The sequence below is a fragment of the Scardinius erythrophthalmus genome, assembly GCF_964197995.2.
Source record: "Scardinius erythrophthalmus genome assembly, chromosome: 1".
Classification (NCBI taxonomy): Eukaryota; Metazoa; Chordata; class Actinopteri; order Cypriniformes; family Leuciscidae; genus Scardinius; species Scardinius erythrophthalmus.
Window position 1 is genome coordinate 42,876,445 of NC_138221.1, and position 14,920 is coordinate 42,891,364.

Genomic DNA, 14,920 nt, shown 5'->3' on the forward strand with positions numbered 1-14,920 from the left:
GAACGAAGGACTCAGTCCTTGGTGGAAATTTCGAGGATCCTCGACATTGGAACAGTCCTTCGACGGATGTCGATGACGTAGCATCCTCGAAATTCTGGCTTCCGAGGATCCTTCCTTGACATTGAGAAACGCCTAGTGTAACGACAGAGGGAAACGACGCATAGCAACGACAGAAGGAAACAACGCATAGTAACGGCGCATAGCATAGACATGGAAGACGACACATAGTAACGACAGAAGGAAACAACGCATAGTAACGGCGCATAGCATAGACATGGAAGACGACACATAGTAACGACAGAGGGAAACGACGCATAGCAACGACACATAGCAACGACAAAATGAAAAAAACACATAGTCATGACACATGCAGCATTGACACGCAAGACGACACAGTCAAACGACAAGGACAGATGACAGGAGTAAGTTGAGTGGACAAAGACAAAAGTTGAGTCATGTGGGCAATCACATAGATAGTGAACAGACACATAGACATGGAAGACGACACATAGCAGAGACAGACAGACATGGTCATAAACAGTGAACAGACACATAGACATGGAAGACGACACACAGCATAGACAGATAGCATGTCGACATAATTTCGGCACAAATGGAACCCCATAGTGAGCTGCACTCTGTGGTGTGTCTCGGATGTTGCTGTTACATATGCAAGAGAGAGTTCAAATGTTAACTCTCAGGAGAGCCTTTTGTTTTCTCGAGGGGTAGCCCAGACTTGCTTGAAGAATTATTGATGTGTTGCATGTGTTACAGGTCCCGGGCAGTCGGGAGGACTGTAAGCAGTTTAAAAACTTAACTTAACAGTAAATGAGAGAGAGAGAGACAATAGTTAGTGGTTGCTTAAAGGTCCTCTTTGTTGTCTTTTAATCAATGTTGTACTTCAGAGTCATTAAGGCACTTTGAATCACAGGATTCATAAATACGTTGAAATACATATACCATATAGATACTTAAATCAATTCACAATAAATAAGTAAATAAATAAATCAAGAAACCTTAACCATATGTACAGACATGCTCTAGCCTAATTCACACAACTGGCTGTACTCGTAAGTATACACGAATGGACTTCTTTATGACAAAAGCATGTATGTATATGATATAGGCTATATGACATTAAAACATAAATAATGTTATGTAAAATAAAATAAAATAATGTAATGTAAATAAACATTTGATATGAAAATTAATTAATTTAATAACTAACCTTAACAGTAAATGAGAGAGAGAGAGAGACAATAGTTAGTGGTTGCTTAAAGGTCCTCTTTGTTGTCTGAGGATGCACCACAATCGTCACGGCAACTCCACTCTCTCAACTGTCAACCAGAATTCAGAAGATGCAGCTGAGCTGCCCAATGTAAACTCACTACAATAATAAAACATTTCACGAGTTCACATCTACATATCGTCACCTTCCTAAAATAATTGCCTAAGTCATTTTTTCAGGTTTCTCAGAAAACACAAAAAAAATGAAAAATAACTTCAGAGGTTCGGTCTTCTTGATGCAGCTCCCATCTTGAAAAGCTTGTAAAATTGCCTTTTAAAATGTTAAAATTGCTTGTAAAATCTTTTGACTTAGGCCAAATAAAATGGCCTAAGTCACACTCTTGACATAGGCCATTACACTGCAGGGGTAGAACTGCATGATCTGTTCAACTGAGGATGTGGGGATTTTACCAGAGGTGGCCAGCATCATGAGGAGATGACTTATGCAAAAAAATCATTTTTGTTAAAAAATGACTTAGGCAATTATTTTAGGAAGGTGACGATATAATAGTACAATAAGTTTATGCGTATTTGGCGTGCGGTCCGGGGAGAGGGCTCCGAGCTCGGAGTTAGGCCCGAACCCAGAGTACTCCCCCCAGTTGGTAAGTGTAGATGGAACTGGAAGTGAGGAGATGGGGTGGAGGAGGGATGCTGACAAACTTTCAATGAACAGAGATAGGTCTGTGAATTTATACTCTGTCATTGAGTTGATTACTGATTTATCTCCAGCTGTGCATAATTTGGTTAATTATCTGAACCTGCTCCTCCCGAACTTTGTTAATAAAACATCATTTCAGGAGTTCACATCTACATATAATAGTACAATAAGTTTATGCGTATTTGGCGTGCTGTCCGGGGAGAGAGCTCCGAGCTCGGAGTTAGGCCCGAACCCAGAGTACTCCCCTCATAAAAGCCAGGTGAGCGCAGGACAGCAATCGTAAAATGATGTGGAATTAATCCCCCCAAAAAGTGCAGGGCATGAGAAGGTATTTACTAAAAACAAGCTTGACTGTTCGACCGGGAGGGCTCTCACGACATCCGACGGGAACTTGGATGCTCACGGCATCGGACGGATAAGCCCATTCGGCAGTTGAACTGTCAACTTGATGACGCAAGATTTTTACGAGTGTGATTTGAGAGAGTTTAGCCATTCAACTGGGAGGGCCCTCGCAGCATCCGACGGGAACTTGGATGCTCACGGCATCGGATGGGTAGGCCTCGCCAGCGGAAGGGAGGGCGCCCGCTGGACTCTGTCGGGGGGCTCGACCAGCGCTTCGAAGGGGGCTGGGACACGGGAACAGAACCCTCTCAGCCCGACGAATGGGGAGCCCACACAGCGACACGAGCGCGGCCGTCCCACGACGACTAAGACGGGCAGACTCTCACTGCGATTCGAACAGGAGGGCTCGATCAGCGCTTCGGAAGGGGGGACAGAGCCTGGCCCTTGAACGAGGAGCCGTTACGTGTGCGAACGGGGGAGCCTGCCATTGTTTGTAAAAAAAAAAAAAACGCTGTATTGTAGATGTTTATTGTATCGAGCTTGAACGCAGCGAACCAAATGATACTGGAAGTGGGTTGGAACTTGGTACTGGTACTGAGAGTGACAATGGATGGAGCGCAGCAGGTGATGGAAATGAATGATTTAATTTTGATCTGATGTAGGTTTTGAACGCTTCTGATGTGGGCCGAGTAGGGATTTGAACATTGAACGTTTATACTGCAGTAAATCAACGAGAGTGGTACAGTTGGCGAATTGAAAATATAAACGAAGTGACCTTTTTGCTCGATCAGTTTACTACTTGTTTAATGAAGAAAATATGGTTTCGATATCTACGATCTGTAAATCTGAGATTGAAGGATGGGTATTTGAGTCGACGTTAGATGTCATAGTCAATTCGGAGCGGTGGAGAAAACCGAAGACAGCTAGGACAGACGAGCTTCCAGTGTGCAGACGGAGTTGGTGGAATGGTATGCGAGACAGTGTTGGAATACATTTGGTGAGTATGTCAATTGCAATAGATTGACTGGTATCCGGACGAGTGGGATAAGTTCTTGAATCCTTTAAGAGCATGGATGTTTGAGATTTATGGCGGGGGCAGGCTTACCGTAGACTAATTTATTGAAAACTGAATGCTGGTTAGATAGCTCTATTAAGCTTTTATGCTTCTGGCACCAACGTCCTGAATTTCTGGAAAGAGTAATGGGAGAGAGTCAGCGATTTGATTTTGTGCTCCTGGAATGTGTTTGGCAGTTATTACAAACTGATCAAGCGGAGTTCCAGATGAGGCATCTGAGGAGTGGCAATTAACGCGGGTGAGTAAGAACGACCTTTGCTGATGCAGTTGCCGCGAGGCTTACTTGTTATGAGTTTTAGCCACAAGAAAGCAGCGCGTTAATGACAGAAAATAATTTGGACCTACACCATTTAAACCGTGTTCCCCTCGTTATAACTGAACATCTGAATGCGATGCGAAATTTAACCACGGAGCGGAGCGCTCACGGAGTTCAGCCAACGGGGTTGAGAGCGTAGGCTGGCCGACCGGTACTGAATCTGCGGCGCTGCTCTTTGAGGGCCTGCGGCTTCGGCCTAGAGCTGCTGGAGAAACCCGTTCTTTCGTGTGAAGAGGGCGGCATTGCCCGAAACGCGAGCGTGGTGCTTTGCAGGCCTTATGACCATTCTCCATGGCAGGAAAAACGATACTTGAATGATCTGGTGTAGAATAAAAAAATAAATAAAATAAATGCGGAAGAAGATCGCTGGTATTTCGCCCGTGGTGGCAAGGATCCGTTTATTTGGCTTGACGCCCGCAATATAACACCCGAGGATTCTGGCAAATATTCCAAAAGGACGGAAAATTCCTTCATCGGATGGGAGAGCTTGATTCGGACATGTTGGGAAGATAGGGCGCAGCCAAATGCTGACAAACTTTCAATGAACAGAGATAGGTCTGCTGTGAATTTATACTCTGTCATTGAGTTGATTACTGATACCCCTTTTCCACCAACAAGAACCGGGTGCTGGTTCAGAGCCAGAGCCAGAGCTGGTTCAGAGTTGGTTCGACTGACGAGCTTACTAAGAACCGGTTTGCCTTTCCACCGGCTAGAGAGCCACAACAGAGCCAGATCTTACGTCACTGTATACGTCTCATGTTGCCCAGCAACCGCTAGTGCGGTAGCGCCAAACACAAACACGCCAGGCTTGTTCGAGATGCATCGGCTTCTCGCAGATCGATCGCCGCATGACATCAAAGCACTGCGATAGCGATCTAAAAGCACAAGGAGTCGTATGCTCTCCAAACACTCCCGCAGTTCAGATCGGTCCTCGCCGCTCCGATGCATCTCGAACAAGCCATCAACAATAACGGACGTTGCAATACTATGGATGCTCATGGGTTTGCAAAAATACATCGGAATCCAACGCGTTCGTGCAGCTCGCCGTAACTTACATAGACGGATATTATAATCGAGCTGCTATTAGCTCGACTAGCTGCTATTTAAAAATGGCGGTCACAAGTTTCTATTCGTCTTGTTGGTCACGGTAACCCCGCCCCCAGCCCCTGACGCAAGCGGTTCTTTCTTGGCTCCGTTCTAGACCCTGCAATGATTTGGTGCTACTTAAGAACCAGTTTCACTGGTTCGGAGCTGGTGCTTTGGCGGTGGAAAAACAAAGAACCGATTTGAAACTAGGCTCTGGCTCCGAACCAGCACCAGTTCTGCCTTGGTGGAAAAGGGGTATGATTAATCTCCAGCTGTGCATAATTTGGTTAATTATCTGAACCTGCTTGTTAATAAAACATCATATATATATATATATATATATATACAAGTAAACTGAAATAGACATAGGTAATAAAAGAAAGAAAGAAAGAAAGAAATATATACAAAAAAATCCAATATCCCTGTGACCCAACTAAATTCAGGGTGGTCACACATGCAATACATTGCGTTTTAATATATCGATGTTGCTAAAAGTTTTTTAAAACATCTTTAACATTATCTTTGGTCACTGTAAAACATATTGTAAAAAAAAGTAATTAACCTGGTTGCTTTAAAATTAAAACATTTAGTTAATACAATAAAGCAGATTGGTTTAAATCAACAGAAATGCAAAATATTATGTTATCTGAACCATGTAAATTATCGAAGTTGATTTGACAAAAGAAAAAAAATGTGATGTTACCTTAAAATCAACACGCAAATAAAATCCCATCCTATATCTACTTTCTAAATGCATGTTATGGATCTTATTATGAACAATTCAACCCTTTTTTTTTACCTCATAATCTTTAATGAAAATATCATTACTGGACTGAGAGAAAATAATAAACTGCAGACATATGCAGACTTGTTGCTACTTCTGTTGAATCGTGACACGATAGTTGTTTATGACTTCCTGATGACAACCCCTGTACACCCCGCACAACAGGCGGCTTGGGCGGACCCCAGTCGACTGTCCTGATAAACTCTACGCAGAGCTCGGTTAATCGCAACCAACCTGGGTTTCCTAACCTAAGGGATCTAAAGCCACTATAATATCAGACTTGATGACGCATAAGCGCAAACTTTCTGGATTTCTGAAATGGCTATACGCAATGGCTGATGGAGAGTAACCAAGATGTCGGTAACACCGATTTTGAACATCGAATAATGATGGTATGGGGGATACCATCGGTGTAACAAATCAAAAAAATGAGATGGGTGGGAACGCGCGCTGTGTTAACAAAAGCCGTAATAATGCCGTGTCGTAGTGATGACGCTGAAGCCAGGATCGTTCGCCAGCTGTGAAACGGTACGTAATGCGAAAGTTTATGATCGAGCTTTCCAAACTTAAGACGCTGCTGAGACATTACAAGTCACATCGATGTCACGTGTCTTTACGGGATTTTTACGGGTTGTGTGTGAATGCACTCTCTGATTCAGGAAAATCACTGGCAGTGTGAATGAATCAAAATCAAATCAAATGAACCCGGGTCAAATCCCGGGTCACTTTATCCGTGTATTTTCCAGAATCTTTGTGTGAAAGAGGCTTATTATTGTTTGACTTTGTGTAAGTAATGCTATTTTATAATTTTCTTCACAACTTCAATGTATATTCAACCATTTGAAATAAAAGGCTGAATCACTTAACCTGTTACTCTGAGCTGTGAATGTAATTCCACCACACAGTTCATGAGACGCAATTTCTGACATTCTTTCATACATACTAATGAATAATACATGAGATGAAAAGAATCATGTCAAAGTTATGAAATACTAAAGGAACATGCCCCTTCCCTCGTCTTAATGCTGCTGTGAACCGAAACCGTGTCGCGCAGTTCGCCAACAAAACCCAGCCATGGTATATTAATACCAAATCCCCTCCGCACATCTGTTAGTGGTGATCTAACGGTGCGCCCTAAGTGCACCTCCTGCAGCCGCTCTCCATGTTTTTACATGGCTATAGATTAAGACCAGCTCCCAGTGAATTACATCCTATGTGAGGAGACACAGGATCATTCATATGGCACCACACAAAAAAACACTCACGAGAAAAATCTCATATCTGCGCTTAAATTATTAAATTAGATTAAATTATATGAGAGTGAGTAAATGATGACAGAATGTTTTTTTTTTTTTTGGTGAACTATCCCTTTAATATTCACCCTGTACACACATGGTGGAACTGTCTCCAATACTCAATGCAAATTCTCCAGTATTTATATACCCAGCCCAGCCTTGGCTGTGAATATTTCTTGTGCTCCCACAAAGCAGAGAAGAAGAACCACTCATAAAATCATGTTTTATCTGTCTGTACTCCTAATGTCTGCCATGCCTTGTGAGTAAAATTCTTCAAGGTTTTTAGATTAAACTGTTGAACACATCGAATACACATTGAATACATCCATAATAACCACAAAAAGTCAATTTCAAAATGACGTTATTTGTGCTTAATTTGCAGATGTGTGCAGCACTGTGGAGCACAACCAACCAAGCTCACTTTCGGTAAAACCTGGAGAATCTTTTACCATGTCCTGTAAAGTATCAGGTTATGCTCTCAGTGATGGCTCCAAGGCACCTTCCTGGATTAGACAAGCTCAGGGGAAGATCCTCGAGTTCATTGGCATGATCCATGCTGGTGGTAGCATAGACTACAAGGACTCACTGAAAAATAAGTTCACCATCTCCAGAGACACATCTACAAGCACAGTATATCTTAAAGGACAAAATCTGCAATTTGAGGACACGGCTGTGTATTATTGTGTTCGGTATGCAGGCACTGTGATGAATACCAGTTTAATACTCGTGCAGCGACTTAACACTTAACATGCATGACTAGATTGGAAGTTGAATGCCATGGTAAGACCTTAATCATCAGACACCTTAAGAACTCTTTATCATTACTATTGAAAACAAACTGTGGAAATAATTGTTTTAATTCAAAATTATTACACACACACACACACACACACACACACACACACACACACGAATATGAAACCAAACCATGTTAATTATTAATTTATTTGTTTTTAATTTAAAATCATTTAAAGATACCAGAATAATACTAGATGCACATCAAACAACTAAATACATAAACAAATAAATATTAGAATTTGAAATACAAAGATTTGAGTTCATTACTCTTTATGCCTTGTATGGATCCATTATATATATCTGATTCAGTAATATTCAGTAACCCTTATTCAAATTCAGTACATCCGAAACTGAATATTTAATTAGATTATGCAAATTCATCTTCCTCTTGAACCTTCATAATAAGTTCTGTATCCCTGTACAGCTCGATAATTCAGTACAACAATATGGAGCATAACGTTTTGGGATTTACATACTGTTACTGGCTCCTCGATGTTTGATTCCAGTCTTTAATGCTCATAATATAATGCTTTATTTTTATCTGAATTTACCCACATTTATCATGTTTTATTTTGCAGAGAAGCACCGTGACTGAAATGACTGCAGCACTGTGCACAGAAACTGCCAAGACAGTATAATGAGATATTTTCACATTAATTAATGATTGAGTTAGAAAACAGCATTTCTGAAGATTTTAATATTTGAATAAGAACATTTCAATAAAGCGTACTCGGTTACTAACGTAACCTCGGTTCTCTCTAGAGAGGGAACGAGTACTGCGTAAGTCTTACGCTAGGGGAAAATCTCTTTTCCGCGAGATACTGAAGCCAAAAATTTTTCCCCATTGGAGCTGACGTCATGAAAAGGCCTTATCGATAGGCTGCTGCAGTTGCCGCAGGGCAGCCAATAGGCGCGCGAGCCGTCTCGCCTGTGTCTGCATGCTGCCGCAACGCGTTTTACATTATTTCAAAATTAAGGATAATTTTTGGCTTCAGTATCTCGCGGAAAAGAGATTTTCCCCTAGCGTAAGACTTACGCAGTACGAGAGAACCTCTCGTAAGATAACTTATGTTATTCTGTTGTTTGGTGATGTTTTTAACATAAAAAAAGCGAATAGCTCTCTAGAGTCTGTCTTAACAACAGAACAATGCAGAGGCTAAAGACACAGCTGTAGTAATGGGACTCTGCACATTCCTAAAACAGTCCTGTACCCACTCTCACCAGGACACGTCACTGTTTATCTGTTTGAAGAAACTCAGACTAAGTCACATGCTCGTGCCAGCTGTAACGAAATAAAAAAATGTTATATCAAGAGGTGGTACTATTGCCCTTGAAATGAACCTCAATGGACTCAAGCTCCACAAACTACAGTATTTGCTATCAGGATTTCAATGCAAATTATCTGATGTGTGTTTCATATTTAAACAACTGCACTGTTGACTGGAGAACTCATCACTAGTTCAGCCTTGATATAAATCATGTTCACTTTGTATCTGTTGCTGTTGCTGGCCGCAGTGTCTGGTAAGTATATTCCCTGGACAAACTAAACTCTTTTCTTATTGTAAATACATACATGATCTTAATTATTTGTAAAAAAAATGTTTGTTTGTCCACAGGCATTGACTCTCAGGTTGTGCTCACACAGTCTGAACAGTCAGTAGTTGTGGCTCCAGGTGGTTCCCACAAACTGACCTGTGCATGTAGTGGATTCACTCTTAGTAGCACTGACATGCACTGGATCCGTCAGGCACCTGGAAAAGGACTGGAATGGATTATTTATTATTATTCAGATTCTTCTAAGAGCTCAGCTCAGTCAGTCCAGGGCAGGTTCACAGCAACTAAGGACAGCTCTAATTTCTATCTGCACATGAATCAGCTGAAGACTGAAGACACTGCAGTGTATTACTGTGCAAGAGACACTGTGGAAACACTAATACAGGCAGCTGTACAAAAACTCATCATGAGAAATGAGGTGGACATGGTTACACTGAAAAAGTGGAAGAGCCTCTGAAGTGACATGAAGTGTTTTGAATGTACATACATTAAATACAAAAACCTGTAAATATTAAAATGATTCTTTATTTTTAATCTTAATGAGTCTGTTTCTCACAGTATGTCTCAGTATGAAGTATATCTGTTCAGTTTAGCATTCAGTCCCTTATATTAATAATAAAAACTTCATTACCTTTACTAATACATGGGTATTGTCAAGATGGAGCTTATATATAAAATTAAGATATGATATTTTAAATAATTCAAAAATTAAACTTAACATTCACCATGATGCACCAAGTGCACCTGTAACTCCAGCAACCTTTAACTACATCCTGATAAACTGCAAATTCAGCATACAAGGGAGATACATGTGGAATCACAACCAGTTCATGAAACTACTACTTTTGCCCACAACTGACACACTAATACCAATGTTATACTAATCCAGAAAGGAGAAGAAACAACAGCAATATGAGAAGAAACAACAGCAATTTTGTTACAGTCCTTTATTCACTTTCACATAAACATAACCCATCACATCTGTTTTTAATGTCAGATGAGGTGAGGTTGCATGCTCCTGCCTGCTTTGAAAATAATCACATTTATTCATGCTGCAGAAGGACATTGTTATATCCATATCAAGATGTGGCACTATTGTTCATGAAATGACCCTTAATGGCCACAATATCTAGTTTTTGCTAATTCGGGGTTTCTATGCAAATTATCTGATGTCTGTTTCATATTTAAACAACTGCACTGTTGACTGGAGAACTCATCACTAGTTCAGCCTTGATATAAATCATGTTCACTTTGTATCTGTTGCTGTTGCTGGCCGCAGTGTCTGGTAAGTATATTCCCTGAACAAAATAAACTATTTTCTTATTGTAAATAAATACATGATCCTAATTATTTATTAAAAAAATTGTTTATCCACAGGTATTGATTCTCAGGTTGTGCTCACACAGTCTGAACAGTCAGTAGTTGTGGCTCCAAGTGGTTCCCACAAACTGACCTGTGCATGTAGTGGATTCACTCTTAGTAGCACTGACATGCACTGGATCCGTCAGGCACCTGGAAAAGGACTGGAATGGATTATTTATTATTATTCAGATTCTTATAAGAGCTCAGCTCAGTCAGTCCAGGGCAGGTTCACAGCAACTAAGGACAGCTCTAATTTCTATCTGCACATGAATCAGCTGAAGACTGAAGACACTGCAGTGTATTACTGTGCAAGAGACACTGTGGAAACACTAATACAGGCAGCTGTACAAAAACACGTCATGAGAAATGAGGTGGACATGGTTACACTGAAAAAGTGGAAGAGCCTCTGAAGTGACATGAAGTGTTTTGAATGTAAATACATTAAATACAAAAACCTGTAAATATTAAAATGATTCTTTATTTTTAATCATAATGACTAGTCTGTTTATCACAGTATGTCTCAGTATGAAGTATATCTGTTCAATTTAGCAAACATTCCCTTATATTAATAATGGACTGGATTATTTTTTCTAATAATCCTACCACAAAACGATATATAGATATATAGATGTCTATATATCTATATACACTCACCTAAAAGATTATTAGGAACACCATACTAATACTGTGTTTGACCCCCTTTCGCCTTCAGAACTGCCTTAATTCTACGTGGCATTGATTCAACAAGGTGCTGAAAGCATTCTTTAGAAATGTTGGCCCATATTGATAGGATAGCATCTTGCAGTTGATGGAGATTTGTGGGATGCACATCCAGGGCACGAAGCTCTCGTTTCACCACATCCCAAAGATGCTCTATTGGGTTGAGATCTGGTGACTGTGGGGGCCATTTTAGTACAGTGAACTCCTTGTCATGTTCAAGAAACCAATTTGAAATGATTCGAGCTTTGTGACATGGTGCATTATCCTGCTGGAAGTAGCCATCAGAGGATGGGTACATGGTGGTCATAAAGGGATGGACATGGTCAGAAACAATGCTCAGGTAGGCCGTGGCATTTAAACGATGCCCAGTTGGCACTAAGGGGCCTAAAGTGTGCCAAGAAAACATCCCCCACACCATTACACCACCACCACCAGCCTGCACAGTGGTAGAAAGGCATGATGGATCCATGTTCTCATTCTGTTTACGCCAAATTCTGATTCTACCATCTGAATGTCTCAACAGAAATCGATTCTTTCCCATTCTGACATTCAGTTTGGAGTTCAGGAGATTGTCTTGACCAGGACCACACCCCTAAATGCATTGAAGCAACTGCCATGTGATTGGTTGATTAGATAATTGCATTAATGAGAAATTGAATGATCTATCTATCTATCTATCTATCTATCTATCTATCTATCTATCTATCTATCTATATATATATATATATATATATAATTAGGGGTGTGCATTGGCACTGCCCTCACAATTCGATTCAATTACGATTCACCAGGTAACGATTCGATTCAATTTGATTCTACGATGCATTGCGATGCATCAAAATTCTATTGCACGCAACAAGGCAAATTTTTCATCAGTCATGAGGCAATACAAGCAGTCAGATATTGAACAACAGATTTTATTGGCTGCTATGTGTTAGGGCTGGGCGATATGGACCAAAAGTCATATCCCGATATATTTAGGCTGAATATCGATATACGATATATATCCCGATATTTTTTCCGCAAAGTGAGAGCAAATGTTCAGTCAAAGTCAAAGCCAAATATGACGTCACAAGTAGTTTTATTAAAACCGGCTATTTCAGTGAACAGTTGCAAAATCAAATGAATAAATAATAAACAGGCTTCTTCACCTAAGTTATGGCTGCACGATTATGACAAAAGTCATAATTGCTGATTATTCCCTTCGAATTGTAATTTCGATTTATTAATTATGATTATCAAAGTTTACATTGAATATATATAAACAAATTTTGTGTAAACATGTTATAAGTTGCCTATATATATATATATATATATATATATATATATATACATACATACAAAACACTGAATAGCAGTCCCAAACTAGTTTTTGTTAATACAATGTTGGTATGAGCCACTACACTCATTTAAAAATATAAAAAATAACACAAAGAAAAACAAAGTGGCATTTCGGGGTTAATATGGAAACGACAGTTACCATGGTGAATACACAATATTAACAACAACTGTTAATGAAACATGGAAACTGCTCCTGGTGAATAGAATGAAAATCATACCTGCATTACTTTTATTTCGTGTAATTTACAACGTAGCGTTGCATGCTCGTAGTTTCTTTTGCACTTTATACAGTGAGGCAGTGAGATTTCTGTCATGCTAAGGTCACCTATTTAGGTAAGGAGGTCGGTCATGGAACCGTTCGACCAGTGGATTTTAAAGTTCGTGCCATCATAGATTTTCCCTCTTCTAAGTCAAAAAGAGAACTCCGGCGTTTTCTTGGCATGGCCGGGTATTACAGAAACTTCTGTAAAAACTTCTCAGATGTAGTAAGGCCTCTTACTGATACTCTTCGAAAAGATGTTTCTTTTGTTTGGAATTCTAATTGTCAAATTGCTTTTGATTCTCTAAAAACGTTGTTGGGTAGTTCACCTGTCCTTGCTGCCCCAGATTTCACCAAACCCTTTAAACTCGAAGTGGATGCCAGTGGAACTGGTGCGGGTGCTGTCCTACTACAAGAGGATGAACATGGAATCGACCACCCCGTGTGCTTTTACTCCAAGGAATTCAATCGACATCAGTTAAATTATAGTACTATAGAGAAAAAATGGCGTCAAGCTCCCTACTTTCCCAAAACCAATATTTACAATATATAAACAATCAGACAAACAAACTGAAAAGGGCGGTCCAAATCAGTGTCATAATCAGTAAATAATAATGATATAATTTAAATCACAAATTATGATCCCTTATTTTTCATAAGCCTGAATGCTCTTTAATGCTCCTTTTCAGAGCCTTCCTGACACTGTCTCCTTTCCAATGAATGCCTCTGGTATCAAAGAAATAAATAAAAATCCTTCCTGAGCCAAAAATTGGACTGTTGAAAATAACAGGACATATTGGGTCAATATCAAATATTTATAATTTATCAAATACAAGATTTGTTCCCCTTATTTACTGTAAAAACATTTAGATATTCAGATAATACATTAAACTACAGTGTTAGTCTTCAAACCTCCAAAGATGCAAATTATTTTGTGGGAAGGGTCAACGTCTCCCCGACTCCTGAAAGTGTGTTATAAGCTGAACTTTCAGTCAGTACATGTGTTCAGTGACTAAAACAGCTTCAGTGTAACCTATAACTGTTTTACTGCCTCTTTCTGTTGTAATGGAGATGCTACTATATGGACTCCTACTGATGCTTATTGCATGTGAGAAACTCCCATTTGTAGTAGATTATTATTTCATTGTTCTAAATCATCTAACATTAATTTTCTCTGTTTTTCAGGTGTAAGTGGTCAGTCTTTGACCTCCTCAGATTATGTGGTAAAAAGACTAGGAGAATCAGTCACTCTGTCCTGCGGTGTCTCTGGATTCTCAGTGAGCAGCTATTACATGCACTGGATCCGTCAGAAACCAGGGAGAGGACTGGAGTGGATCGGGTGGATTGACGGTGGCACTGGCACTAGTTTTGCTCAGTCTCTACAGGGCCAGTTCTCCATCACCAAAGACACCAGTAAAAACATGCTGTATTTAGAGGTGAAAAGCCTGAAGACTGAAGACACAGCTGTTTATTACTGTGCAAGAGATTCACAGTAAGACAAAAGACTGCAGGGCTGCACAAAAACTATTCATGTCTCTGAGGGCTCAAGAGCACTTTTTCAGTACACTTCCCTAAAATTCAGCAAGCTACTTTATAATATAAATTGATTTAAATCCTTAACATACTTCTTCATGGAGGTCTTTCTAAATGAGCATAAAGCACTGTGAGCATTGATCTAATGCAGACAAATAAGTGACCTTTAATGCTTGTTAAATCTGAATGAGATTTTAGTATCATGGTCAGAATGATTGGCACCCTTGGTAAATATGATCAAAGATGACTGTGAAAATAACATCACGTGGATCACATTATGAAATATATGTTGTTCTCCAAAACACGTTGGCCACAATTATTGGCATAGAAATTCTTATGAGTATAATATCTCTGAAGTATATTCCCATTGATATAAAAAAAAACAACAACAACTGGTTGACTAGGAAACATGAAATTGTCCAGCCATGACTTCTTGTTCCACAGGAGTGTAAATATGAGGAAATACAAAGGCCAAATTCCCGCAATCATCCATCGCAATGACTAAAACCA

The 14,920-nt window shown here is 39.8% G+C and overlaps 1 protein-coding gene and 1 long non-coding RNA gene across 2 annotated transcripts in view; both read left to right on the forward strand.

The window, feature by feature from the left end:
• LOC308697650 (immunoglobulin gamma-1 heavy chain-like) overlaps positions 1 to 14,920 on the forward strand; it is a 460,983-nt gene that overhangs the window by 31,964 nt on the left and 414,099 nt on the right. The window lies entirely within an intron of this gene.
• LOC308697685 lies at positions 5,733 to 9,733 on the forward strand. The gene is made up of 4 exons (XR_014030988.1): positions 5,733 to 6,076; positions 7,226 to 7,623; positions 8,220 to 9,162; positions 9,258 to 9,733. It is a non-coding gene; the product is annotated as an uncharacterized lncRNA (long non-coding RNA).